Here is a 6172-nt window from a genome sequence, read left to right as displayed (position 1 = left end):
AGGTTGTGAAGTCACTGAAGAATAACATGTTTTAAATGGAACGTCAAATTCTGGATGGTAAAACCAGTTATTGACAATAATGACAGCAAGTTGAATATAAAAGTAGATACATGTAAAGAGCTTTATTAAATGTGAAAAATCAATCAAGAAAAAAAAAAAATTCTGGTATATTATAACAAAGTATCTGCACCTGAGCCCGAGTCGGAGGTAAAGCTTAGGGCAGCATGACTAACGGTCATTTCACCTGTTTGCTTTGACAATCGTACACCTTTAGCTTAAATTTATTTTAATTTTTATTTGCAAGGGCAACATGTTTGGAGGGGGAAAAACATTTGATAGTAGGTAGTTTACAAGATGCTAGTGTAATGCTAGAGAATTCTGTGAAAGGGAAACTAGCCATTTACATTTTTTTTTTTCTATAACTAAACTATTAAATATAGTTAGAAGCTTAAACTCATCAGAAACACTTTTGTGGGAACATTAACAACCACAATCAAAACAGATGCAAAGTATAAAAAGCTACCTGCTAACCATGTTACATTGACTTTAGTTCCTGAAATGTTTGTGGTTTCAGTTTTTCTGTGGAAGTTTGGTTTGTATGTTTACATCTCAGATGACCTCAGACAGGTCTGGTAACTTGGAGATGGGACGCTGTTCAGCAGGCTGACGGCTGCAGGGAAAAACTGGTGGCATGAGATCCTAAAATTACTACAAATTAACCCACTTTGCTGTGTCATGCTTATGACTTTACAGTGCTACATGCTAACCATTTTACTACATTTTACAATTCATCATGCTATCCACTTTATGACTTTACAGTGCTACATGCTAACCGATTTACTAGATGCTAATCACATTTTGGGCTGCACAGTGGAACAGTGGTTAGCACTGTGGCCTCACAGCAAGAAGGTCACTGGTTCGGTCCTTGGGTGGGGAGGGGTTTGGTCAGTGGCCTTTCTGTGTGGAGTTTGCATGTTCTCCTCGTGTATGCATGGGTTCTCTCCGGGTACCCCGGCTTCCTCCCACCATCCAAAGACATGCATGTTAGGTTAATTGGTTACTCTAAATTGCCTAGGAATGAGTGTGAGTGTGAGTGGTTGTTCATCTCTCTGTGTGTGGCCCTGCAATGGACTGGCGAGCTGTCCAGGGTGTACCCTGCCTGTCGCCCAAAGCCAGCTGGGATAGGCTCCAGCTTCCCCACGACCCTGAATTGGATTAAGCGGTTTAGAAAATGAATGAATAATTACATTTCACTGCTACATGCTAACAGTACACATTGCTGCATACTAACCATTTTACAATTCATCATGCTAGCCACTTTGCAGTGTCATGCTTATGACTTTACAGTGCTACATGCTAACCATCTTACTAGATGCTAACCATTCACTTCACTGTTACATAACAATTTGCATGCTAGCCACTTCAATATTGCTACATCTATGCTAACCACTTTATATGCTAATCAATCACTTCACACTGTTACATGCTAATAGCTTCCCAGTGTTACATGCTAAACATGTCACACTACTACATGCTTATCATGCTACTGTTAAATAATGCTAGTCACTTACATGTCAATCACTGGCAAATTTTAAAAACAAGTTGGGCCTATTACAGTTTGCCAAAACAAATTTGACACATTTCTGAAGTTTAAGGAAACAAAGACATGAAAACAGGAGTTGAAGAGGCCTGTCAGATTAATTCCAACAGATATAATCTGTGGATGTTAATTTAATACAAACTTTACTTAGCAATGTGGTATGTAAAAACAGCAGACTGCATTAGTGCTGTAAAAGTAATGTAAATTCTTTCCAGACTAACCACAACTAATACAGAAACCTTTAGTTTCTTTGTGAATATTACATATACAGAGGCGCCATACGGGGGGGGGGGGAGTTAGGAAGATTCTAAAGAGCCCCACGACTTGATAGGGGCCCAAAAAGAAAATATATAGTAGTAATATAGCAGTAATGTAAATTGATAAACCATTAATATTAAAATAAATTGTTAGATGTATGGACTGTGATTCAACACTTTATAGGGCACTCAAAGAAATACCTTGAAATGAGACATTTTAACCTAAAACTGTCCTGGTATGAACCAAGACTTCCATTCTGTTGTTACATTAACAAACAAACAAAAAAAAGTTTCATACTGAATATGATAGAAAAAAAAGTGCTAAAAAGTGGTCACTTGGCCCATAAAGGGTTAAACACAGCCCTAGATCTTTATTATTCCCATAAAAAGTTATATTTTTATCAGCTCAAAGTAATTCAAGCAAAAACAAAAATCTGAAATTTGCCATCAAGTGGTGGGGTCGATGCCATTGTCTTTCATAGGGCCCAAATGTCCTGGTGGCGCCCCTGCATATATAATTATGGTGTAAATTGAACAGCTATTTCTTATAACGACTATTCTTTTTAAACTTTATTATAACTTTTCTAAAATGATTGCCAGAATTATAGTTATTATTAAATAATTATAATATTAACAATAATAATAATAATGATAATAATAATAACACTATATTATATAATATAATAAAATAATTATTGTAAATATTAATTATATTATAACCTGGCAATATAATTATTGCCAGATTTATAGTTTCCCACTATAAATGTCCTGTTCTTGTGTTTAATGCCACACCTGCATGACAGTTAATGTTTTATCATAAAAGTAAGTTATACAGTGTATTTTGTACACTGTGTAGCACTTTTATATATATATATATATATATATATATATATATATATATATATATATATATATATATATATATATATATATATATATATATATATATATATATATATATATTATGTCGTTAATGGTTAGTAAATGATTATTAATACATATTTAAAAGATGTTTTTATTTCTAATCTTGTAGTAATAAGAAATCTTAAGCTTGTACATGTGGAGTGTAGTTGAACCCCTATCCAGCAGGGGTCGCTGTAGAGCAGCTGTCAGCACTGAGACGCCAAATAACCGCGTGTTAGTGCGTGTGCGTGTGGTGCTGATGCTGTGGAGATGGAGCACAGGGAGATGAACCTGCTCGGTTCCATGTCGTTCGGACGGAAAACAACGTCCAGGTAAGACAAACAGACCAATAATCAGTCGCATGAGATGCAGAGTAACGAGCCAAAGCGACGCGATGCTGAGGAGTGAAAAGGTTTGCGCGTGTTTGTATGTGTGTGTGTGTGTGTGTGAGGCCAAAGGCTTCATGTTGGGTCCCTAATATCTAAAGAATATCCAGTTTAATATTTTATTTGTTTGTTTGTTTGTTTGTTTGTTTTTTTATCCTAAATCAGATTCTTGTATGGAAAATGCTCATTTGTCGAGGTGAGAAACAGAGTAACGAAACAACAGGCCTCACGGTGAGTCCAGGTAGTGATGAGGCGTTCAGGGCTGCTGAAAGGGTGGGATTTAACAGCTTCCAGTACCTCACTCACCTACTAACCAAGACGATGTTGGTCATTTATAAATAAATAAAGCATAAGAGGATCTTTTGAGTTTGATCAGTAATAATTGTGTCCTCAGTCGTGGAATATTTATTATCTGTAAAGTGTCCAAATAAAAATGAAAACATTCCGTAAAATGTACATAATTGTAAAATAGTTGGTAGGTTGTAAATAACTCAGATTTTTATTTCCAGTAGAAGATAAACAACACACCTGATGTTGTAACTGGAACATTTTACACTACTGTAATACATTTTATTTACTAAATGCTTCGCTTTATCACGCACGCATATTGGATTGACACATCAGGAAGCAACTAAACTCGTAGAATATGTTAATTCCGAATTAAAAAGCATCATGTAACCGTAGCCAGTGTCAGCGTGTAAAAATACAAAACAAAAAAAAGACTCAGTAACATGAAATAAAGTTTGACCGTCTCTTCTGTTGTCGTGGAGACGAGCTTTTTAATTAAATTAATTGTGTTTCTGTCATTCAGCTGAAGAGCTTTGAATTTTCTCAAAATGTCTAAAATTAGTCTAAAGTGTAAAAATGTACTAAAACTGAAGAGATATGTCTAACTACCTTTTTATCCAAGTGCAACATATAAGTAAATCTAGTCTTTATCCCGTGCTGAAGCCTCCACTGTTAGACGAGGGGGACTTTCTTACTACAGATGTGTAAAATATTTATCCCTTTGGATATTTGATATTCCATATGGAACCTTTGTTATTGACAGAAATTACCCCGAATTATTTACTGTCAGCTGGTCAAATTCTCTAAACGCTAAATAAAGGAGCTTCATTTATGATTTCCTTTAGCAGCGCCTGCTTTTCCTTCCTGTGTTTCCCTTCATCTGCATATTTAGCCGCCTGCCGACGTACATTTCATCATTTTGTATTTTTGTATAAGGCAAAGTACCCAATGTGCATTTTGTAGAGTATTTTCGTATAAAATGTGTAACTTCGGTCCTGCAAACCACATCAGAGTTTCCTTATACGCAGGAATCTGTCTCGCCACCACATTTTCTGATGAAGTGATGTTTTCTTGCTGTCTGACTGGTGTTGTGGCGTAGTTACTGATCAAAGTACAACATTATACAGTCTGTGTGATGAGAAAGTGTCTGGTGTTGCTGTTGTCTGACTGAGCATCAGAGGGAGGAAGAGGAGGCGCAGGTATGACCTGGAAATCAGTATAATAGGTTGGACGTCTGGAATTTGTTTACTGGAAGGAAACACAAGTCTGCTGTCTGAAAGCGAAGCTGCAAGCTGTGATCAATGAACACGAGAGCGGATCAGATAACGCTTCATCTGTGCTTGTGAAGAAACAGTGGATTGAATAAACAGTCCGATAAATGATACTTTTTTTTTTTAAAATTGAAACTATATTGTGGTTTATAGGGCAGAACATTTCTCCATGAAAACTTGTGAGTAGTTCAGAATGTGTAGTTTATTTTAAACATTACTACCCGTATCAGCTCACATCACGTGAACATTTCTACAGCTGGTTGGGATTCTTTAGTTTCAGACGGCGGTATTATCGATGCTCACAACTTTTCTCTGAGTTGATGCAGCGGCTGGAACTACCTGCCGTGTCCTTTTGATTGACAGGTACCTGGTATCCCACTTCAAGTGAGACAAACGTAGAACAACCACAGTTTTTAACTGGTTAACAACGTGACTTAGCTTTAGTCAACTTACCTTTGTTAGCTGCTGTTAGCTTCGAGTTAGCTGGTTAGCTCTTAGCTACAGGCAGCTCGCTTGCCATCATCCACCATGATGCCCACAGCCCCCCTCTCAGCTCCACCTCTTTGCCCAGTTTTGTATTTTCTGGTGACAGGCATTGCGCTGCAAAGATGGTGATGGTAGGAATCGCCCAATAAGCTTCTATGTAGCTCTTCGGAAACACTGAGCCTCCACCCATCTTTTATATACAGTCTATACGAGTAAAATGGATTCCTTCTTAACTCTCTTCTAGTTTAGCTGTTAGCTTTATTAAAACATGTTATGGCTTTAGCTACCTGATTTGTCATGTCAGTGTTTCAAGTTTTGTTGGTCCTGCATTAGTAGGCGGCTGTAAAACGAGTCAGAAGTGGCAACCTGACTTTTAATTTGAAAGAGCGGGCCGGATGTGCGGCTGTGAAACGAGTGAGATCCTGACTTTTAATTTGAAAGAGCAGGCCGGATGTTGGCTGTAAAACGAGTCAGAACCTGACCTTTAATTTGAAAGAGAGGGCTGGATGTGTGGCTGTAAAGCGAGTCAGAACCTGACTTTTAATTTGAAAGCGGGGCCGGATGTTGGCTGTAAAGCGCAGAACCTGACTTTTAATTTGAAAGAGCAGGCCGGATGTGCAGCTGTAAAACGAGTCAGAACCTGACCTTTAATTTGAAAGAGAGGGCTGGATGTGTGGCTGTAAAGCGAGTCAGAACCTGACTTTTAATTTGAAAGCGGGGCCGGATGATGGCTGTAAAGCGCAGAACCTGACTTTTAGTTTGAAAGAGCAGGCCGGATGAGCAGCTGTAAAACGAGTCAGAACCTGACTTTTAATTTGAAAGAGCAGGCCGGATGTTGGCTGTAAAACAAGTCAGAACCTGACTTTTAATTTGAAAGAGCAGGCTGGATGTTGGCTGTAAAGCGAGTCAGAACCTGACTTTTAATTTGAAAGCGGGCCGGATGTGTGGCTGTAAAGCGCAGAACCTGACTTTTAATTTGAA

Source organism: Telmatherina bonti, assembly GCF_933228915.1.
Source record: "Telmatherina bonti genome assembly, chromosome: 3".
NCBI lineage: Eukaryota > Metazoa > Chordata > Actinopteri > Atheriniformes > Telmatherinidae > Telmatherina > Telmatherina bonti.
This window is presented reverse-complemented; position numbering follows the sequence as displayed.